Source organism: Falco naumanni, chromosome 13, assembly GCF_017639655.2.
Source record: "Falco naumanni isolate bFalNau1 chromosome 13, bFalNau1.pat, whole genome shotgun sequence".
In the NCBI taxonomy this organism is placed as follows: domain Eukaryota; kingdom Metazoa; phylum Chordata; class Aves; order Falconiformes; family Falconidae; genus Falco; species Falco naumanni.
This window is the reverse complement of record NC_054066.1, coordinates 16,667,760-16,692,059: the sequence shown is the minus strand read 5'-3', so window position 1 is coordinate 16,692,059 and position 24,300 is coordinate 16,667,760.

Here is a 24,300-nt window from a genome sequence, read left to right as displayed (position 1 = left end):
CAATAACTTAGAGCAGCTCAGTGTGCACAGCATGAAAAAGATTTTTATAATACAGGGATGCTGTATGCGTTCTTGCCTCTGAAAAAACAGGTGGCATAGGGAAACTGTGTAGGAGGATGAAACCAGTCACTATTTCAGTGTCAAGGACAGGATCAGTGAAGAATTGGATGGTGTAATTGGTTGCAATGACCCTGGACTACCAGAAGTCCCTTTTTCAAGACATGCAGTCCACCATACTAGCATGCCTTTTCCTGAAGGGGATGCAGTCTAACACAGCATTGCCAGCAGGGATTAGATTGATGCAGAAGCCAAAGAACTGTGGGAGAAGTAAAATCTAAAGCAGGGAAGGAAGAAAAGCTTACAAATGCCAGCAGGTGTACTGGGGATACAGCTGGCGTCAGTGTCCAAAAAGGATGGCTTCGTTATTCTGCACATCTGAGAAAACAGGAATCAAGCCTGGGGTGTAACTTCTGTACCCCAGTGTGTGGATCTAGATCAGACCTGAAGTTGTAGAGTACATTTGTAGTAAGTTGCTGCTTCTGGGGATGTCATGAATTATTGAAGAGCAATGATGCATGTTGAAAAAAAATCCATTCTTTGCCCCTGAGCCAAGGGGTAACCCTAAGCTGTTCCCTCATTTGTGTCCATCCTCAAATGCTGGGGGGAGCAGATAGTGCATTGCAGAGCTAGTGAACAATAATCATAGGGGGACCAAGGTTAATGCTTATTACCTTATCTGCCCAGTTTCCATTCAGTTCTCTGTACTTGCATTCTGTCCACTGAATTTAATTTTTGTGTATTTCTGCAGTACTCATGAGAAATGAGCAGGATCTTCATGTTAGATCTTTTTCTTAGAAACAGAATTCCTGATTGGGACTCACCAAAGTACCTGGTCAGTCTTTCCCACCTCCTGCATCCACCCACCATCTTCCCTGCTGCTTGTTACCCTTGTAACATCATGGCTGAAATGCAAAATATAGCTTGGGGTCAGAGACCACACTTTTGTGTCATTAAGGTCACATCCCTTTCTGTTTGAGTAGGGACAGGGAGGTGAGGAGATAGACCTTAATTCACCATGCAAGGGCTGAGCTGTGCTAGAAAAGGCTGATGCATTTCAGGATAAAGCTGTTCCTAGAACAGCTTCTGGCTTTGTGCCAAAGCTTTTCCATCTCTTCTGAAATGTCTGAGATTTAGCCAAAAAGCTGTTGGGACAGAAAAATATAGAGAAACATACCCAAAGGAGTGGTTTCTTCTGTGCGCAGGCAGAGATACCCCGTGTATTCAAGACCTTGCTTCTGGACCAAAATGCAAGACCACCTAGAGAGGTGTGGAGATCCAAATCATCATGACCATCAAAATAAAAATGTGCACCATCCTTTGAACATTGACAGGGGTTCTGAGCTCAAAAGTAGGCGCTAAACTAAAGGAGACAAACAAAGGTAGGCAGGCTGCTCTCTTGTGATAACCAGCCCTGCTCCTCAGCCTCCAAAGGTTTGGCTACTTTCAATAAGTAGCTCAGCTCACAGCGCTCCCTTAAACAGCTCTCCTTACTGTCTGCACCACATCCCTCTCAGGAAGAAGTTCGGGGGTCAGCCAGACTAATTCTTCCCTCATCTTTTCTTCTTACTTAATAGAGAGGGATTTAAATGGCAGAGCGATAAGCAGTAGGTCTGGCTGGATATAAACATGAGAAAGAGGAGGCTTTGAGAATGTGGTTTGTTAGACATTGTGAGGGTGTAGAGAGATAAGATAAACCAGAAATAAAAGCAGAAACAAAATAACTTTTTTCTTTTGTCTAATGCTCTCGGGTTTAAAAATACACTTTGAAAAGTAAGGGTAACTCTCAAGATTTAAGATCCCTGCAGTAAACCTCAAGATGCTGGCAGACTGGCTTTTTTCAGTTGTACAAGTAGCTGTTGCCTTGATGTTTGATTTTGCTATACATCCTAGCAAGCAACCTTTGAAACCTTCGGCAGGTTAAGCCCCTGCCATCAGTGACAAGTTGAACTAAGACCCCCCAAAAATAGATCTTTGAACAGGAATCTTCTTGGGTGAGGGAAGTGTGCAGCTTTTAATGTTACAGTGATACTTGCTGGTTTATTTTTCCAAAACCTGGCCTCTATGATCCCCAGCTCTCAGGTTTTACCCCTTGTTCGTGCAAGGAACAAGGTGAAAACATAAATAATGTTGGCTACGGGTATGGAAGATTACAGCAACTGATGAAGAACCCAAGCTGTGCTGGAATTTAGTTGGAAAATTTATAATTTCAAACTAATTTCATTAATTCAGTAGCATGACTCAGTGTTTTCTAACACATCTTGGTTGAACAATATATTATTGCTGAGGTAATCTGCTAATAGCATCTTTAGATTGTTGATACTGAAAACAGCCTGTTTTGAATTGCTTACCTTCCACACACACACACACCCTTACAATATTGCGGTGGGGTATTTGTCATGGTGTGGGAGAGGAATTCAGAAAACTATATTTCATGCTGTAAATAAACAACATGATAGCAGGCGTTCAAGATAGCTGTTTTGTGGGGGATGCCACTGGGGGAATTACTGCAGGTTCTCAAACAGCCTATTTTGGGGCTAGATTTTTGCCAGTCATTTACAGACTGATATTTTTTTTTTTTTAAAGGGGATTATCAACAGAAGTGAAGGACTGAAGCTGGAACTAATTAACTTTTATCTTATTTTGAGTACACATGCAGGTATCGATATCTATTACATTAACTGTCTCACTCCTCCAACAAACCATATGTTACAGAGAATCTACTCATCCGCTTTCCATGCCTCCCCCCGTGAGCTGGAAACCTTTTGGGCTCGTTTTTACTGACAAGAAATGTCAAACACTCTAGACTTCCCAGCAATAAAACAGGACCCCAAGGGGCTACCTTCACAACCAGCTGGCTTGATATCTTTGTCTTTCAGGCGTGTTGTATCTGTTAGACAAAAACAGTAGTGCACATCTAACACACCGTACTGCTCCTCTGACAGCAGTCAGTCAAGTGAGGCTGTAAACTTCCCAGTGCTCTCTGGCCCAGGCATCTCTTCTGGGTTTCTTGCTCTCCCTACTCTTTGTACTCTCTAGTGATTATAATACATTTTTAAATATCACAGCTTATTACTTAGGCTTTGTGCCCTTTCCTCACTTTTTTTTTTTTTAACAAGGCATACTCAGATTTCTATTGCTGCCTGCTCCTGTAAATCTCTAGCCAAATACTCTCCTAACATAATAATTTGTGGCCATTTCCTTGGTTTGCTGCTGAAGCATTTAAACTTCCAGGCTTGCTCTTTTGGATCATTCCATAATCACACCTTGCATGGGATGCTACTGAATCACTTCACAATATAGGGAAATAGTGAAGAGGATGGGGTACAGGAGTGTGCAAGATGCACTACAGTTTGCACCATCTTATATATAATATATATTTATGTAAAACCTGTGTGTTTTCTGGGGGGAGGGTTTGGATCCAAATATTCTTTTGCGAAAGAAATTCCCTTTCTCGTAAGTGGAACATGTTAGCTCTTGTCCATGCCCCTGCATGAGAAAGGGCCATCTCACTTGTGGAAAAAACAGCATTTCACTTTTGGATTTTGCTAGTGGTGTGGCCTTGTACAAAACGACTACTTTACAACTGAACACAAGCCAGTTAGAAATACTGACTAGAGCAAATCTAGAAGGGGCAAGAATCATGATTGCCTAGATCTGAGTAATGCTGAATTATAAACTGGTAGATTGGCATATGCCTCTGTTTAATAGCAAGTTTATAGCCGTGGCAGATGCATGAACAGCATACAAATGTCTCCATTGCCCTCAGCAGCAGTAAGAGTATTGTTCTTCCTCCCCCTTCTCCCATCATTAATCCTTCAGCCCTGACTCTGCACTACCCCTTGTTTTTTCTACTGTCAATTTGCTTAGGTTGCTCTCTGTTCCCAGAGCATTTTAGCATCTACACAAGATTTTGTTGCTAGCAATAAAGGGCAAACTTGCATGCTTCATGGAGAAATGAGGAAATGCTGCTCAGATTTGACAGTAAAGGCAGTTTGGAGGACAGGGGAGAGCAGCCTTGTTGATCACACAAGAACAAAACCTGCTTGAAAAAGGCATTGACTTAACTGTGTAGTCTATTGCTGATAACGGATGGTTGCCTGTTTCCTGTTGGGAATATTTAATGTATCTGCTTTAAGGCTGCATGGGGACTTGATGTTGGCTGGCCCTATTAATAATGCATGGGATGACTGGATTTAAGTAATAATTATGCACAGAGTATAGTGCAGTGACATATTGGTGCAGAAAACGATTCCTTTAATAGGCTTGTTCCTTTTGGCTAGATCCCTTAGATAGCTGGTTTGTTTGTTTGACAGGTTTATGCCTTTTTCCCCTTAGTTTTTCATTAAAGCCAAACACTTGCTGAGCAATTGCACATTGTTTAAAAAAAATCTCAGAGCTTTCAAGGGGAATGGGGCGGGGGCACTGCCCTGGGGGCTGGTTTTCATTGGCATAAAACCTGACCCTGCACATCCTCTAAAGGGATGGGTTTGCTCAAAGATTTAAGGCAGACTACATAACCTGTGTGTAGCAAGTGTTAAACAGGAACCCTTCCTCCAGTGGGCTCCCTGAAGGTAGCTCTGGGAAAGGGAGGAGGTGCTGAAGCCCATTTTTCCACCTTGTGCCCAGGGTAGAGCAGACCTGTCTGTCCAGGACATACGGGCAGTCTCTGCCTTGCAAGCTCATGAGCATAGCAAGGAACCTAAAACTGAATTAAATGAAAAGAATATACTTTTTAGTATATTTGAGTGAAAAGAGGGAAGAAAAAGTGAAAATTAAGGACCTAAAAGATGGCAGAGCTGAGATTCTTCATATTTGGATTCTCAGGGATGGGTTTATTACTGACATGGGAATAACCCAGTCTTAAGCAGGACGGTTTCTTTATGCGCAGGTTTTATTCATAAACTGCTGCCCTCGGGAGACAACTATGGCTTGAAGGGGTGTGATCAGAGTGCAGTCCACTGCAATGCATCCAACCATCTTCTTTGGATTACCCAAGCTGAAGTGCTTTATAGCAAGAGGATCTTGTAGAGACTGATCATTAAAGAAATTTCTATCTGCTTAAGCACTGACACTATTCTCACCACTGTGGGGGCAGGAATTGTTCAGGAATTCATTTTTCATTGCACAAAATTCTTCCATTTTGCTCTCTCTTACAACATATGCTTGTTAAGGGCGTAACTTTCCCTTTACTAAATGTAACAGCTGATCAAGGGCACTGGTTCATTTGAAAGAGCTCCTGATATGACACAAGCTCTCCAGGTATGCCAGCTTTTGATTCTTTCTTCTTTGTGTTACCTTCGTCGTTGGTTAGAGCGCTTTATCTAGAGAAGCGGATCCACAAATCCCACGCCAGTTTGTTGCAATCTGGTAATCTTCACTTAATTAATTTACCATTAACTCTTAGCAGCTTGTAACTTCTCTTTTCCAGACAACATTTTCATGCTAGATCCCCCAAAAGCCCCACAGTGTGTTTAATTGAAGGTATGATAATTGTAAGTTACTCTGCAGCTGTTTAAAAAGTGGACAAAAATCCATTAAGGCTATCTGAATTGTATCACAGGAAAAACTCTGAGTTTTATTATGTGCTACCCTTAGGCTGAGCTAAATTGCTACTTTCATAGCTCAGCTGAGGGTGGTTACTTGAGGTTTTTGTACTCCACTAACTTTTTTCTCAATGCTTCAGAGATAATGTTGATGTCCTTTTGTAAGTCAAGCAAACCAAGAGAATATTGCATAGGCAAATACAAGAAAGAGTGTGTTACTCCTTTTAAACTTTAGATTGGTGTCATCTTGAGTATTTTGACTTAGATACAAAATCCCTGTGAAGTGGTTGGGAACTGGCAATAGTGCGTGGATCTCTGTTGTCCACCTCAGGCAGTCAGGCCATGTGGTGCACCCTTTGATGAGCCTTGGTGCTGTGCTGTGTCATCTTTCCCTGCATCCCTGCCTATTCTGTTGGTGAATCTGTTGCTGATCCAATTTTCAATTGGGTAGGAAAGGGACAGGTTTGTTTGTGAAAGGTTTTGCATGGAGAATCAAGCCAGGGAACTCTCAGCACAATCACACCCATCAGACCAGTGAAATCATCTTGGAAAGTAGCAAAGGTGAGACGCCTGGGGGGACAATGTCCCCAGCTTTCCCTCGAGTCAGCAGGTTTAAAATCACTTATCCCACAGGCAGGTTCTCAGGCTCTGTCTAGATACAGCCTCACTGAGAGATGTCCTGCAGAGAAAGACTATGGCTTTGGCTTCTTGTAATGGGAACTTATTGCAAACTAATTCTTTTGTTTGAACAGCAGGACGTGCCCTAAAGCTGCCTTATATCCTGTTAATAAGGGCAAAAAAGCTACAGCCTCAGAGTGCAATACTAGTGAGGGATAAAACTGTGTATATATGTGACTTTTTCAATAGGCAATTTGTTCTGAGGTTGGAGTTTGCTGATAATAAACAGTAATTTTAAGGGGTTTGTCCTATTGCCTTTAGTTAGAAGACATTAACTTTCATTCCTTCATTTTATGAAGCTGCTTCTTGCTGAAACCCACCCCCGATATACAGCTACCAGACAGACATAGACTGAAAGTTTGTAAAGTTACTGGCATGAGCTCTGAACCTGCTAGGCTTGTGTTTCACAGGATCCTGATGCATGTGTGTAATACCAGTGCAATTTTTTTTTTTTAATCCCAGATCTTTAAGAATAATCTTGAAAGGAATTTAACTTTGAGCCGATTGCATGGGGGAATAATCTCCACTGATCTCCAAGTGATTATAGGAGATGGAGTTTCAGCCACTTGCTAGTGGGAGTTTCCCATGGAGCAGTATCCAACCTCACAGGAGCTCAGTTTAATCACAGTTCCTCTTTGTCCTCTGCCTAGCAGGCAGTCCAATGGGAGGAATCTGTCGAGCAACAAGGTGCTGAGAAGCTGATGTCTACACCATAGGCATTTCATAGCATGTGTCCAGCAGTTGTTTTGTGCTAGCTCTGACCTAATCCCAGGGACTGAACACCCATAAGCAGGTGAAGCTCACTGGTGTATACCTGGAGAGCATCTTGCAATCTGGTTTCATTTGGAAGGAAACAAGTTGTTGCACTTAGAGACTACTCTGTGATATGGACCAAAGTGTAGTAAGGAAGGATCAGTGGGAGATCTGCTTCCAATGCATACCTCTTCTCTGAACTAAAATACTAATGGAGAAGCATCAGTTAAGTCTTGAAATGTTTCAGGCAGCCCCCAAATGAAAGAGAATCCCCTGTGTACATGGCCAGCTGCTGCCTTTTACCTGGAATAGGAACTGTATTGCATCTGCTTTATTTATTTGCATGCTGCCTATTCTTTGTGCTCAAGGACACACTGCCCTCCTTACACCTGAATGCCCAGGTTGGTTTGGGAGCTTTGAGGAACTGGAGGCGAAACAGTTTACCATGTTATGACTGCAAGAAGATGTATTTTTTGTCCAGAACAACCACTGTTAGAAGGAGGTGTTTGAGGGAAACGTTCAGAATGTTCCCAATGCCAATGAAGAGCAGTGAAGTAGGATGTTAAAGCATGCACCATCTTGAGTGAATTGCAGTCCTGGGTTTTGGTGGGGTGTTTTTCTGCCCTGTAAGGATGGGGCATAGGCTCTCTGATCATCCATTACGTGTTCCTGAAATGACAGCCATTCCTATGGGATTAAAAGCACACTGAATCAGAGATGGCTAAAAATTTTTATTATGTTCCCTAAGGAATAGCTCTTCTGAATAGAGCTTGCTTTTAGACCAGCAATGTGTGACAAATCAACCTTGGGGGCTGTTTGCAAAGGCATTACAGTCTGTGACATTTTTCTAGCTACTTGCATTTGAATTTCACACCCATGGAATACAAACACCCTGTCTTGTTTTTTGTATTTTTAATACGTTCTTAAAAAATAACAAACCTTGTGAGTGTTGGATCTGGGCTGTTACTCCAGGGTCGATACTGGGCTGGAGAAGCTGGCATTGCACTGAACCTCGTTCTCTAGTTCTTGTGGGTTTTGGGGTGGTATTTTTTTTTCTATAGCAACAAATGATCTAAGAAATTCCTCCACATCATACCTTACCTGTGTGCCCTATGGTACCTCTGAGGTAGCTAGTGACCAGGAATTGGCACACTTTTACTGACTCCCTTTCCCTAAGCATAGGTACAAAGCCCTGTGCACTGAGATGACCAAACCAGGACTTTCTTTGCCACTGCTACCCAGCCACATCATGCTGAACCCCAGTAATTTAATAGTACAGCTATATCGGCTGCCCTTCCTTGGTACTAGGATATAGGCTGATAGAAAGGGTAGCCCTGAGGAAGATTTACAGTGATATCAAGCCAGGACAGTGTTGCTGAGCCATCGTCCTTCAAGAGAAAACTGCCTAGATTTTTTTTAAAAATATTTTAGGGCAGCTCTTAAATAGGTAGCTCTTCTCACTTGGCTCAACTTTCTCTAGTGCTAAAATGCACATGGGTCTCCCTCTCTCTCTTAAACATCACCCCTACCCCCCTTAAATACCTAATATGGTGTGGGGAGTGGAAAGCATTTTCAGGATGAAATGGAAATGCTTGCAAAACATATTGATATTTCCCCAGGGGACCTTGCAATAAAGCACTAATACCAGGCAAAAAATCCTTAAACCTGTGCCTTGTGATAGTCTGTTCTCTTTTATAGTCACTTTGCAAAGTTTCATTCAATACTTTGTGCCATGAAGGATTGTCTAGGCAGAGATTTGCAGACACTTGTGCCCTGCAAAACACCATTTTTCAAGCAATTATTGAAAGCTGGCTGCCAACATCCTTCGAAGTTAATCTTCCCCCCACACACTTTGGGAATTTTTTAGAGAGTGTGGAGATGTACTGACAATAGCATAAGCCACTAGAGAGTTCTCATGCCTAAAGTCTCGTGGAACAAAAACAGAGCACAAGTTACAAGAAAGCTTTTTCTTAGGACAATACTGTGACCTTTGATTTCTAATGTAACTTTCCAAAAGGAAGTTATGCTCTGACTTACCTAAAACTCCTTTTTGCCTCTCTCCTGGCTTAGCTAAAATCCAAAGGATGCTCTGATGTTGGCAGCCTAACAAAAGTAATATTTTTTTAAAGTATGATCTGTTCTTGAATTTATATATATATATTTAGTATATTGGTCACAAATAACCTCTCAATCAAGGTTAGTACATGGACATCTTTTGGTCTAGCCATCTTTTCAGAGGAATGTATTGCAAAAAGTGTCAGGTATGGTTTATTTCCCATTTCTTTGCTGTCCCTCTAGCTCCCAGCGAAGGAATACAACCTTCTTTTTTTCCTGGTAGATAAAGGATTACCAAAAAAAGTACAGCGTCTCCAGAGTCAAGGCATCTCTCCAACCTTTTTCTACCCAGGAGGAGGTGGGTGCCTGCCTGCCAGTGCGGCCGTGCTACTTGCTCCTTGTGCCCTGGCTGAGAAACAGCTGCAAATCTTCTCCCAGCCCTTGCAGCTGAACCTCTGCTTTCTCTTTCTGGAGAACCTGTTTCTTTTGAAGTTGCCTCAAAGCCTTAGTGCTCACAGGGCCCGCCCTTCTCTGGCTTAGCAGCTGGAATTACCTCTGATAAGCTTTTTTGCAAATTAACCTCTCTGCAACTCTTAGGAGATAATAACCACTTTGCAGCGGTTGCCACTCGTTCATTTACCTGCCTGTTGTATTTTGCTGAAACACTCCTATATTTATAGAAAAGTTTCTAGAACAGATTTAAAAATCATGGCATGTATAGTCTAAAATCTGAAATTCTCTGAGAACCATTCTACAAAGGATAAAAGTCTGATCCAATTTTATCCACTCTAAGTAGTGGCTCTGGTGTGTTCTCTTTACAGTCATTTCTGATTTTCCCTTGTTTTGCAACAGAACAAATCAAAACAGTATCTCAGCTCATTCCGAAAGCGGTGCACTATGATGTACTAATGTTACTAAATATTTAGGTCTCCACAGAGCTGTCAGCACTAGTTTGTAGTGCATACTTGAATGAACTGCAGCTATATGATCAGGTCCCAGTAGATTTAAAATCCTCAAGCCTGTGCACAGCTGTAGGTCGGAGTCGCTCATGTGCAGGCAGCAAATATGCTGTTTCCCTCTATGAGCTTGGGAGAGCACAGGCTATTTAGGGGTAAGGCATTATTTATTTTTCTTTCTAAATTGATCAGCTGTTTTGTGCTTTTTTAAAAACAAACAAAACCACAAAAAAACCAAACAAACAAAAAAACTTGTGAGTTTCAGAGTGTAACTATAGAAACTAGCCTTTGCTGTCCCTGGGGTCCAAGCTCAGGAGATGATTCCTTCCGTGTAGGGGTTGCTATGCTGGGAGAGCTCAGTCTGGTCTGTGCAGAAGAGCGGCTGCTTCATGAAGGAAGATTTACCCATGGCTGTACTGCACTTTAGGAATGTCCTGGTGCCTGTTTATGTGTCACTGGTTTCAAGGTAGAGAGTGAAGGAACTTGGGTTTTTGATGGGAAGGTAAGGGACATGGATGTTGGAAGCTGATGGGGCTGGCCCACAGATATCTTCTGGTTGCACCTTGGTCAATAAAGGCCAAGGATGAAGGCTGAGGGAGAGGCATCAAAGGGTTCTTGTGTGCTTGGTGGGGAACTGGAAGTGACCAAGGAACTGCTATATGAGTTTAGAAATCAGAGGGTTTTAGCTAGTCTTTCTCACCACATATATTTTTCAGATTCCTGATGGATGTTTCTGTAAGAACCGCAGAAATTCCATGTTAGAAAAGGGAAAGACTTCTAGAGATTATTGTAAGAAAAACTGGGAAATAGTATTTGTCAGTGCTCATAATTAGCAGGTACAGAAGTCCTCTACAGCACTAATAAATTGAACTGTTTCAAGTCTCACCTGCAAGAGGAGAAACAAGGGACTGCCTTGGTGACTTACTAAAAAAATACCGTTCAGGACACTGTTCTTGAAAAGTAGGGCCAAGTCAGGATGACTCATACTTTCCTTTTACTTTCTGAAATACAAAACAGTCTTTCCTAAGTAGAGCCTTGGGAAATGGATTGTCGCACCTTTGGCAGAGACCAAGACTTCCCAAAGGGTTTTCTAAGGTCTTGTTTATAAAAGTGATATTTTTATCTCTGTTTTGATGCCCCATCCATCCTAGTTACTTCTGTGATGGAGTCTTGCCTAGGTATGACTATGGTGTAGACCTTCGGAAGAGCTTTTTTTCTTAAAGGCAACTGATGTATTCCACCAAAACCATTTGTAAAAATATATAACTGGCAGAAAGTATGAATTATTTCTGTAAAAGCACTGAAAATCCTTGTACAAATAGATGCAACACATCTTTCTAAATTTGATAGCTGTCCACAGACCCCAGCAGCCTTCTGTAGTCTGGATGTGCTGTACCAGGGCTGCTCGTTCCCTCAGTTCTTGGTGCTTGTTCTTGAACAGAAGATAAAACTTTTCTGCTTTTAAGCTTGCTGTCTGTGAGCCCAGCCTCAAACGATAGATTTCATACAGAACTGAGATTTCTGTCAGTCAGAAGGATCTGTGTTTGAGCTGTGCATTCAAAGCTCTTGCTCTATTCCTTTCCCTTTACCAGAGGGAAGTGATTTTTTTCTTTTAACTTTTTGCTAAAAAAGCAAATTCACTTAAAATGTGTGCTACTTAAAAAAGTCCTCTAAAGTTGTTCTGTCAGTGAAAAAAAATCAGTGTCCAGGCCTGAATAATGTTTCTTTTTTTTATTTTGCTCAGACCTTTTAATAAAAGCATCAAGATTTGTTAAAGTGGCATTATTTATTGCTAGTTTCATCAAACTTAGGTTTTTAAAATGTCCTCTAAACTTTCAGGGGAAAAACCTACAGCCAGTGTTTGTCAAACAAAAATATTCTGATCTGTTTTCTTCCCTAAAACCTTTGAAGGTTTTTCTTTGGTTTTGTGTTGTGGTTTGTTTGTTTGGGTTTTTTTTCTCTCTTCCCCGCGCCCCCCCGCCCCCTTCAGCTTAACTGTGGTTAATTTTTAAAGGCCAGGGGAACTACCAGGAGAAAGCTTGAGCCCTCAGACAGAAACATCCACATTAGCAGTATTTGGGAGCTGTGATCTGAGAGAAACTTCTTAAGTTCTGTGTAGGGTAAAAAAGTGGCGCATTTCTGATAGTATTCTGTATTGCACTTGGCAAATCTATTGCTGAGATTTTGACACCACTTGATCTTGGGTTAGTCCTTGTAGAATTACAAGGCAGTGACCGCAGCCCCCACTGCTGTACCAAACACAGCTAAAGCTGAAACATGTAATGCTGAGTGTGCAGAAAAGCCTGCCTTCCAGGTGCCTCAAAGCTGTAATCTTTCACAAGCACTTACAGCCTCTCTGAGAAGAAGTTATTAGGGGGCTGAATTACAGGGAGTTAAGCGATTGCCCAGGTCCCAGCAAGGAGACTGTATGGATGAGGGTGCAAACTGGGGTCTAAACTTTTCCCTAACCAGGCTCCTGGTGCTGTGCTGGTTTGCCTGGTGGTGCCTGCAACTCACTGCAAATTCCAATTCCTGATCTTTCTTTTTCCTTTATTCCCCCTGGAAAATCTGGGATGTTTCAGGATTTTTCTTTCATGTGTTTGCAGATGTGAATTGTAGGAGAAAGGATGCAATTCATGAGGATTTCTTCAGCAGCCAGAGATCCATAGTACAGAGACAGTGTCTTTCTCGGGTGTCGTGGGGAATCCTCTTGCTGAGTCATCTGCTGCTCAAACGCGATTTGTTATGCAAGTACCAGCGAGGCAATGGAGCCAAGGCTTGCCCTTCCTCTAACGGCTTCATAAATTGGAAAGCCGAATTCATTTCCTTAGCTAGGTCTGGGGGAAACTTCGGCTTCACCTGGTACCTGCCGCCTTCTCATCCCTTTGTCTCTGCCCTTCCTTTTATCTGTCTGGCTTCCTCTAGATGGCATTGCAGGAGAAAGGGAGTTCAGATGGAAAAGTAGATTTTTGTTGGTGGAGAACTTGCAGGAGCTGCTTTGCATTTCGATGGTGCTCGATTATCTTATCCACCAGACAAGCGCATACAATATTAATACCTCCCATGTCCATCTCAAACAGGATGCAGATAAGTATTTCTTTTGAGCAGTTTTATTGATTGGTTCTTCATCTAAACATCCTTTACACCTTTCTTCTTGTTTGGGTAGCTTGCTGATGGTTTCCCAGGATATTCATGTTTGTGTAGGAGGGGTGTGTGTGTAAATAAAACACACGCACACAAAACCCCACTAAGCATGTAAGTGGGTCTTGTGTAAAATGACACAAAAAAAGTGGAAACTTTTTTAAATAACATCTTGCCCTTCTCTCACTTTTCTCCTGGGTTTTTCTTTTAAGTGTAACTCACTGAGATTGCAAAAACAATTTATTCTGCTCTATTTTTTTCTAGTTTTTCTTCCTGCATTTGACAGTACTATTTGCATAATCAATTTCTCTTTCACTGTAGTAATTCCTCTTCTTATGGGATGCTCAGGCAAGCTGAAAAAAAAAAATTACTTCTAAGGCTGCCCACACTGTTTGCAGGACTGTGATGCACATTGCTGTCTGGGGAATTCAGTAACTATCTCATAGTCCTCTTTAAAAGTTTAGTGCACTCTCCAAAAATCTTTGTATTGAAAAGGTTTTGGGAACTGATACCCATGAGAAGGTTTCCCTATCAGCACAGGCAAGCATTATAAGCCCTTTTGCTAAACGAGCAGGCTATGTCACCGGGTAGGTTAAACTTTCCTTCCTCAGTTGTCCTGTTAGGAACTAGTTACTCCTGAGCCTTGTCCTCTGAGAGATAAAACCTGTCCTGTGACTTCCAGCCCCGGTGTATTTGGTGGCTGTTTCACACAGCACTGTCTTTTAGCTCCAGCAGTAGTAGTTCTTACTGTTTGGCCTTGAAGCAAAGGGATTGCATTCCCTCTTAGCCTTCATTTTGACAGGCTAAAGCAACCCAGCTCATTTAGTTCTCATAAAGCTGTCTTTCTGTTACTTAATCCATGCTGAAATTCCTCCTCCTCCCTCTTCTAGAAATGTGTTGATGCTTTCTAAACTGTGCTTGAACTACACGCATCTTGGATGAGCACCTTGCAGGCACTTTGCATGCTGTACCTGGTGCTCCATACTTCCAGGGGCTGGATGTCCTCAGAAGCATTCTGGGATCATGGTGACCTTTTATGTGGTTTCACTATGGTAATGCACTTGTCATAAGATCCATATCTCTTCCTGCTCAAACATTTCCAACTATAAAGCATGTAGCTTATAATTGGAATGGGTTTTATCCCTAAATGGATCTACTTTTTAAAATCCAAAAATACCTCTTCTGTTGATTGAGTAGTCAGTCATCCATACCCACACGGTACTCCAGTCCTCTGCTGTCCTGCTAAAGCCAACAAAGTTGCAAATGTCATCTCTGTACAACTGTTCTCGTTGTTGGGAAGTAATTGCTGCAAATGCTAACCTACTGCTTTGGTGAAGGTTATAGCGCCCAGGTCTCCTTTGCCTCTCTGAGAGGTGAAGGTTGTCGAGTCAGTCATACTCCTTGTAGTTAACAGACGTGTTTCAGCTTGGTCTCCATTCACTCGCAAGATACTTTGCTTCAAAACCTGTTCTAAAGACTTGAAGGCTGTTGAAGTCAACACAATTAGTGTGGTTTTCCTCTTTAGTTTCTTACAGACACTTCTCTACATCTATAAGGTTGTGCCTGCAAACCCAAGAACTATTGAAAGTTGTTTTTAGAAGATTGGCATCTTTTTCTGCTGCTGCTTTCAGGAGTGATGGCTGATATGACGGATATTATCATTTCAGTTGTAATTTCTTTGCACCCCCTCTGCCACCCATTACCCTTTCCATGTGTTTTGCATGGTCAGACTATGTTCACAATATTCTTTGCTCCTTGCTATACAACTATATATAGATTAAAGCCCTTTAATTAGAATGATAAAACTTTTATTAAAATGCTTGGAGTAGAAAGAAATCAACATCACTTCAACTGCCTTATTCTATCCAGGGTGAAATGCAGCAAAAAAATTTCTGGACTTAGCAATCTTTTCTGTTATGGTATTTTTATATATAAATTGAGAACTGAAATTGAATAGTCCCATATGCAGAAGGTCAGAAAGACTTCAATGAATGGCTGACTGCTTTGCATCAAAGGTCTCTTGCTTGAGCAAAGTGCACGAAGATACGTATCTGCTTTCACCTAGCCTGGTGAATCTGATCCATTTGCTGTGTGAAAACAAGTTGGTAACAACAGAACCACTGTGTATCTTCTGCCTGGTGCAAGTGAGCTGGCACCCTAAATGTACCCAGTGGCTCTTCCTTTTCCACCCACCTTTGCACACCTGTGGGCACATCAGAGTGGAGAAGTGGTACAGGCTGGTCCTGTTGTGTGCCGTCCCTATGGGACCAACCCATGCAGGGTGACTCCTGTAACTCCAGGTTTCAGCCATGCCTGGGGTCTGGTAGCGACATACTGTTGCAACTCAGGCCTGAAATGCATACATTAGTGTGTGCAGGATTTCTGATGTGCTTCGGTAAGGTGCAAGCCCTGGGTCTTTGGAAGAGCAGAGCCTGGGGACACTGAAATATTTGTGAAATTGAGTATTGATTCCTCTTGCTTGGAGAGCTTTAAAAGTCCAGGCTTAACTCAGAGTCCTGAGACTTTAAGGATATCACGAATTACTCACATGTTCCATTAAAGGGAATTTTCTTATCTGTTTAATCTTCCACATTTAATGCACCTCTAGAATGAGCTCAGCTGTGGTGCATAAAGAGGAGTTATTGGCTCCTCTCCTTGCTCATCTTTCCCTTTCTTCTTTCCCAGTTATACCATTTAGGGCTGGTAAAACTATGACTTTAAACCAATGTATTGGCTAAGACACAGGAGAGTAATTCAAATGAAACTCTGCCGACATACCCCGAGCCTGAAGAATAAGCAGAGGTAACCAACATACAATCATACGGGTATTATCCCTCAAGACGTACCCTGTGAGTATGGCCTAGCTCAGGGGAGGGTGAGAGAATTGGCCCTGGCCTCTTTAGAACTAGAAAGAGTTCCCTAGATGTGACAGGTTTATGGTGTGTTCCAGTAGGAGATGGGTCTGAAAAATGGCCATCTCTTTCTGTAGAAAGCAAGAATGCTTTGGAAGCAAGAGCTGGTTATTAAAATGGAGTTTAAGGGGGTTTCCCTAAGCCTTTTAGGTTTATTTTTCTCCAGTTTCTTTCTGGTTCTGTCTTTCTAATAAAAATATATTTACTTGATCTATTTGTTGCTGCTCACTCTTTAATTGATCTGTTTTTGAGACACAATAGACTTTGAGTAATGCTTGCAATAAATATTCTACTTGCATTCTTTGAAGATTTAATTTGAAAATATTCAAATGAAAAATCAAGCAAGATCCAGTGCTGACACTTTGGACAAAGCATGTTTGTTTCCTCTCTGATCGATGACATTATCTTCCCAGAGCTGCTGCTGCTCCATAAGGAATGATGCTTGTTCTGTGTAACATGCTCTGTTCCCTTTATTGCATTGCTGTTATTGAAAGGAAACAATTAAGGAAAATAATGACAGAAAAGTTTGTTTGCTCAAATATGTTCCTTTATATAAATGTGAAATAGGGTTCACCTCCCAGCTTAATTAGTTTGGGTTTTTTTCCAGCTGTGCCAGTTTTTCACCCTGGAAGAAGAGTTCTTGGTGCAGTTAACTAAGTAATACACTGTTCCCAGCTCTGAAACAGTAGATGTTTAGATCCCTGATTTCAGGCTCCTCTGTTTTCAGCAGGCCTTATATCTAGCCATATAATTATGGAGAAATACTGACTAGTAGGAGATATATATTTAGGCAAGTTGGAAATGGTGCATACTGGAGTTAAGCTTTGTATTAAACTTATCCTTCTGCTTCAAACCATCCCCTTTCTTTTTAACTTGCTGCTGCATAACCTCTGTGTAGGCATTGGCTTGCTTTCCCAGCCTCAAACCACTTCGCTCCTCATTCTGGTACAAGTTTTCCCTGCAGTGTTTTGGAGGGCTACGCAGATGCTGGAAACTCCTGGTGCTGTGTGCTATGTGCTTTAATTTTTTTTTTTTTTTTTTTGCCCCAGATATAAAATTCAGGCCTAGGGACCACACAGCTCAATTATCAGTGGGAGCTCTCCTGACTTATGCTAATTGAGCACAGCCCTACCTTCCTTTATGTTGATCAACACTGTGCTTCACAGGCTGTGCTGAGGAAGTAGCGTTGTGGTTTGTGCAGAGCTGTAAAGAGTCTCTATGGAAACAAAATATAGGAAATCTGGGGCAATTTCAGCTTTTGTACCTCACACAGGGAACACTTGCTACTGATATCAAAGTAAATTCAAGTTTTCTTCATTTAATTGTTCACAATTCATACCAGGTAACTTGGCAGATTCAGCTGTATATAATCTTTAGCCAGGCTTTGCATGGTACATTGTGTCTTGATTAAATTTAGCATTGAGAATGGGGACACTGTCTTCCTGCTGCCCTGTCAAGGCTGTTGAGATGTTCTCGTTGATGCTGACACCTGGTATCTTTCATGGAGATTGATACTTGTAATTGTGGCTCTTCCTTTGTCTGAGGCTTTATTGCTCTCTCTATGGGCAGTTTGATTCTCATCCATTGCCTTGTGAATGAGCGTATGGGAAAAGCTTACAGACAGAGCTGGTGTAAAAGCCTTAGTAATTCAATATTCTCTTTATGAAGGAAATGATGGGCAATGTGTTGGGCATGAAAAAAAACTGGGTTCCTCTGACAACAAAGCCAGCCTTCCTCCCCACCAGAGTTTGGTCTGTGGAAGCCAAGTGTGCCAGCCTGCTTGAGTCTCCTTATTACCTATTTTGAGTGGAGCTGGTAACCTCTCATTTACACCAATGTTCACCACTCTCCATCGATCTGGGGGGTTGTATTATTTGCTTATAACGGTAGGATCTTGTCTTCAGATTCCAGGGGTGGATTTGAACATCAATGACCTCTAAAAAAATCTCCCAACGCCTTCACAGTGAAGGGGCTGATGCCTCAATCAAAACAGAAACGTCTTCTCTGACCTTGTGCTCAGTTTGCAGAGGGAGAAGGATGTCACTTGCTAGCTTCCCCAAAAACCTCTTGTTCTGTTCTATTTTCTGTCAGGAAACATTTGCTTGTCCCAAGGGAAGAAACAGTGTCAGCCAGGTGAAATTGAGGAATTCCCTGCTCAAACAAGCAAGCTGCATCTCAGCAGGGTGTTAAGAAACAACAGCTAGAACAAAAACAGAGCCTGACAAATTGAAGGAGCTCTAAGATGCATTTAGGTTGTTTTATGCGGCATTTTGTGTGACTGTCTGATGAAGCACTTAATAGAAAAGAGCCTTTTGTTGAAGGAAAATCAAAGAAAAGGAGAGGTCAAGATAAATTTCAATGCTCTCATGGATAAATGAGGTAGATTTCTCACGTCTGAGTTTAGAGAGGATTCTTGAAAGGCAGAAAAGGAGGATGCCTCCTGTTTTTGCTGAGTGGTTTTTTTCAGGGGGGTTGTTTGTTTGGGTTTTTTTGTGTCTCCAAGTGCGTCCAGGTGAATGGTCTCTTCCAGGGAGAGCTGGGCAGTTAGCAGTGCATATGTAACATTAATTTTGGTGCTCGACACTGTTCTGGAAACGATGTGCCTTGCACACAAACCAGGGATGCACAAGTCCCAGCTTGTTTCTCCAGGTAGGCAGCAGTACTCAGCGAGGTGTGCTGGTTACAGCTGTACAACAGCTGGCAGGGCACACTGGGTCTCGAGCTTGTGTTTGTATCCTGTGTGAAGCTATGAGGAGAACAGTTGGGGTTTGGTATTTAGATCTTATTTTCTGTGCTTAAAAAAAAGTCCCTTCCCCCCACTGCAAATCTACATGCAGATAAAAGAAAATGCAAATGATTTTCAGCTTTCAGAAATAAGACTAATGCTGGTCAGAAAAAGGTTTTCAATGAAACCTGGTTCCAAAACTCCTGTATCAGATGTTGCTTTCTTTCCTTGGCAACTGGTGTTGATGTTGCTCAAACCAATATTACCAAAGAGGAAAGTCCTGGGTTGCTTCGTCTGTTTATTAGTATGCTAGAGCTGGCTGGGAGCTGCTTTCCTCCCAAACTGTATCCTTCCTATTTCCCCTTCCTTGATTTTTTTTTTTTTTTGTTTAAATGGGGATAAATTGGCAATTGAGAAGTCAGAAATTGACTCCAGCTCAGTGAACCATGTGTTTTACTAAAAATGTCACTTAGATGCAAATTCTTTTGTTTTTCGGAAGGCAAAAAAAAAAAAGATTTAAAAGGCACTTGAATGAAAAGAGTAGGGGTTTTATTTTTATCAAATCTCCTATTTTTTCATCTGAAAACACTTGAAACTGAAAACTCCTTACCACAATTCATGTGCATTAATCATTCATCTTGGCAGCATCTGTTCTGAGCCACTGCTGCTCCACATAAACGTTGTTATTCTTTCACTGAAGGTAAATTTCTAGTGCTCACTGTAGGAATTTTTTTGCAGAATCATAATATTCGATTTTCTTGTTTACTCTTGGAAAGTATGGAAGTGTCCCTCTCAAAATTACTAGCATTCTTCAATTGATGCAGATTCCAGTGGATCGCCCTAGGGATGCATCACTAATATATATTAGTCAGACCAGGTTCAAATTATGGAAGTTAAAAACCATATAGTTCAATGTCAAATTCTAATACAGCATTAAGGCTCAGTGGATCAATTTGATGAATGACAATAATTAGTAAATATGTGTTCTCATCAAGAATACATTCTTAAGCTGGTTGCTTTGGGGAATTATATGCAATATAGATGTATAAAATAACCTGGTGTTGTCTTTGAGGTGCTCATTCAGAACCCCTTTTTAAACCCCACGGGTAAGCTAGAGGTGTGTCCCTTTCATCTGTAAAGTTTCTGTGTGTGAAAAAACAGGTTATTGAATACAGAGGGCTCATTAGTGCAGGTCAGATTTTGTAAAGCAGCATTTGCAAACATTCGCTTCTATTCAGCAAAGCCGTTTGGTCCAACTATGTTTATCCTTGTTGTTTGCTATTCTTGAATATTTGCACATATGTTCTGGGGAAGCCTGCTGTTCCTGCCGATACCCAATCTGCATGCGAACCAAGGGATGTGTCAAATGACTGCATCGCCTCCTGATTATTCATTATTCTCCAGGGTAAAAACTAAGCAAAACTTTTTTTAGTCTTCTAGGGAAGTAAAAGAATAAAGGACTCTGTCTTCCCTTGCGTTCCCCTCCATGGTGAATGGATGAAACTTTTGCCAAAGCCCTGGAAGAAAATAACTATGGACAGTTGATCAGTGCTGCCCTGCTTCGTGCTCCAGTCCCACTCAGGTGTGGGTCAGTGGTGGCTGACAGGTTTGTTTGCTATGGGGTTAGACCTTGTACGTAAAGAAACCTTCAGGGAAGTATGAAGGGCTAAGGAATAAAATAAGGGAAGTCTTACTAACAAAACTGCTTCAGGAAATTTCTAGAAGAATGGGATAAAATGACCTGTTGGATTAGACACCATTAGGGATTTTTGCTTCTTGCCAAAGTGTGGTCACCTAAATAGCACACCTGAGAGATATTGAAAGAAAGGCCAAATATTTGAGGAGAAAAATGGTATGTAGGTCATACCTAAGTGGGAGACTGCCTTTGGAAATGGTGACACTGGGGAAAAAAAAAAAAGAATCTCTTAAAGTTACAGTTGGGTATGAAGTAGGATGATTCTTCTGTTGTAAGGTTGTGGATGTATGGTCTTGGGAGTGTTGAGCAATATTGTCTCTGCAGAACATTGTAAGACTGGTTCTGGTTCTAATGTCCATGTTTCCAAAGGATCCTGAGAAGCCAGGAGACATCTAGAAATGTTCAGGTGTTCCCAAGAGTCTCCAAAGCCTATTTAAGAAACTTTGGGGCTTGTTTGTTTTCTTTTCTTTACTCAAGAGCAAATGAGAGGTGGATCATGGTTTACAAACTCCTGTGTAGAAGAGAACTCGAGGTTGTAGCAGATCTAATTAGGCTCTGTAGTCAAAAAGACTGGAGGCTGTCAGTTAAATCTAAGCTAGAAATAAAGCACAGATTGCTAATGAGTCAAGTATTAGCATAATTTACCTAAAGCCATATTAGATGCTCCAACACTTATTATCTCTATCTAAAGCCCTACTGCCCTCCTCGAATAAGAAGTGAGGGACTTTGTACAGCAGCGCCGGGGAGTGATGGCTGTGTGATCACTGATACAGCAGCTCGGGGCTGATCTCTGGGCTGGGGCTCGAACAGGGTGAGATCTGTGTTATGAAGAGGAGGGATGATAGAAAAGGATGGGAATAAGTAAGAGTGCTTATTTATTTTAAGAAAGAAAAAATGAAATGACAGAAGCCAAGTAACACCATAGTCTTCAGAGAGACTGGAGACTGCTTTTAATCAGTCTTTGACAGCTATCTCACTTTTTGTAATTGTAGTTTTCTGTCCTAAGAAAACTTTTGCTAAGTGGGGTGATTCATCTCCTGCCTGTAGGAATTGTTTCCATAGCTGGAGCTCAAGAAATGCTGTGAATGTTCATTTATCTTAGCAGGAGCCAGCTCCTGATCTTTAGGAGAGAGGCCTCAAGGAATTTTTATTTTTTTTTTTTTAAACAATATGAGGTTGAGCCCACAAATACAGCATGTGCTGCAAGTCCAGCAGGTATTCAGGCAGCAAGCTGGTAACGGAAAGGGATTCTGCTTGCATTTCTTCCAGGAAGTCCTAAACTCCAGCGGGAAAGGTGTATGATGTCTTTTTATTTATTATTTTCATGTTTGAAATAGGAACTCACTGAAGTGGTAAATGTGTTTTAAGTATTGAACTGAAATAAAATCTTTCTAGTGCGAAGTGGGGGGAAGGAGACAGTACCACCTAATCTGAAAAATGCAACGTTGGCCCTGAGCTCACTGTTCTCTGCTTCCATTGAACAAAAGGCTTTCTGGAAAGCCATGCCTATGTCTTAGCCTGATTTTGCTGGGGGAAAGCTGTCTTCCACAGGCTGATGAGAATTACGCATAGCAGCATTTCAGTATGTTTTCCTTGGTGTAAATCAGGAGTAGCTTGACTAACAGGAGAAGTGTCTTGACAGCAACCAGGTATGAAATCAGAATAAAGCACTTGGAAATTTTTTTTTTTATTGCTTAGGTTGGTTTGGTTTGGAGTATGTCAGAAGTTATTGTTGTCTTTGGGGCAACAGGTTTCATTTAAGCTCTGAATATCTACAAAATGAGGCATGGAAATTGTTCCCTACAGAGTTTTCTCCTATAGATGCCTGCAGTCTGAACGGAGGAGGCGGAGGAGGGAAGCAGAGGTGTGACCTTACTAGCCAAGGTTGCCCAGGACCCCAGTAGCAGCTGGGGGTAGGATCAGAGCGTCTTCAGTCCCAGGGTAGCACCTAATCCAGTAGAACAAATGCCCTCTGAAGACAGGTTCAGAAGACTTTAACAGATTTATTACCAAACTGAGATCTCTACTTTATCCACATAATAAAATCAGCCAAACTGGTTGTTTCCAAACAGCCTTGTATTTTCTGTGCTGATGCTAAGCTCTTGCTTGGCTTACTGCTTACTTGAGTGAGTGAGGGGCTGCACAGCCCATTGAAGAGATGAAGTTAATTGCCTTGGTGCGCCATGTGCCGGGTTTGGAGCTCCTTGTTGGTGCTGCCAGTTGTGATATGGAGCACAACGTGGCTTATAGATGCAAGAGCCCTTGTGAACAGAGACAAGTCTAGAAAAGTCTTATAGGTTTCACCCCTCTCCAACTTGCGAGATACTGTGGAAAGCTGTTTGGCAGTCTGCCTGCACACATGCTGGGCTAAATTCCTCAGCGGGTGCCAGGATGAGAAAGAACCACAAGGTGCCAGGGCAATTTAGATCCATAGACGTGACCCATCACATCCTGCCTTCTGGCCCTCCTGGTGTACAGAGCCACAGGCTCGAGGCTGGCGCAGGAACAGGATGAGTATCTGAGGGACATTCTTCTTAAATATATATATGCATTTAGTAGTGTACTTGTATGAGGGATGGCTTAACTTTTGATTTGATCCAAAGATTGTTTTATTGTTCATCTAAGCAAGTAGTCCTTTGGCTTGCTTAGGTGGTTTACAGAATTTATATGGGTAATGATATAATTGCTTTTACTTCCCAAAATTGCATGTCATGATGTCCACAAGGATTAACACTTTCATTTGCTGATCTGAAGTGAAGGCAGACTTGTTAATGGTTCTCAGCGACAAATTAATAAAAGACATTTCATGGGAATCCCCCCAACTCAATCTCATCTGTTTTTTCTGCCACAAAGGCAAGATCAAGACTATTTTAAGCCCTCCCATGCAAATATTTTTGTATTAAATCCTCCAGTTGAAGGCTACATTGCAGCCTTTCTTGTCTGTCTTGTTCCCAGCAAGGGAGACTGGTGCTACCAGCATGAGTGACTTCCCCAAGGTTGTAACAAGCCTACTTTAATGCAGAGATGGAGCACAAATCTTCAGCTCCCAGGCCAGTCCAGTGTTTTATTCCTGTCCTTTCTTTGATGCTTATTTTTTTGGATTTTACAACCAGTAATGCTCCAAGTCAGTTGGCAGTCTATTGCTCTTGCTTGGACATATATTTTATTATTATAATATTATTTTCCAGAATGGAGAGTTACCGTTCCTCTCTCCCTAAATGCATTTACAGTCTTGCTACAATGTGTAGCTTCTGTGGATGGCCCTGTCTTGAAGAAATAAGTGGCTACCATTTAAAGAAATAAATGAGTTCAAACTTATTTGAAAATACTTATTTGGAGAGGATGAGGGGAAAACTTTATTGTAAAGCACTTTTCTTCCTGTGAAGTGAAGGAAATGAGGCGTAAAGTAGTACAGCACCTTACATAAAGGTTGGTTTGTGTGTGTGTGGAGAAGGGATATACATGAAAAATTACCACAGCTGCTACAATCATTTTTCAGATAAGAAGAAGAAAAAACCCCACCCAAACCTCAACAGAACTGCATTCCCAAACTTGCAAGAATTTTCTTTCCTAAACATCTGAGCCTGAGAGTGCATCAGTGAGAGCACAGCCTACATGAGGTTTTGCACACACCTTCAACTACTCAGGGATTTAAGAGCAAAAAGGGGGGGGGGGGGGGGGGGGGAAGTAAACCCCCCAAAGACTGCAGATTTTGTTGCTAAAAATATGAAGACATGTGGTCCCAAATCTGACTAAAGGGAAGAGGTTTGAACTGTGCCTT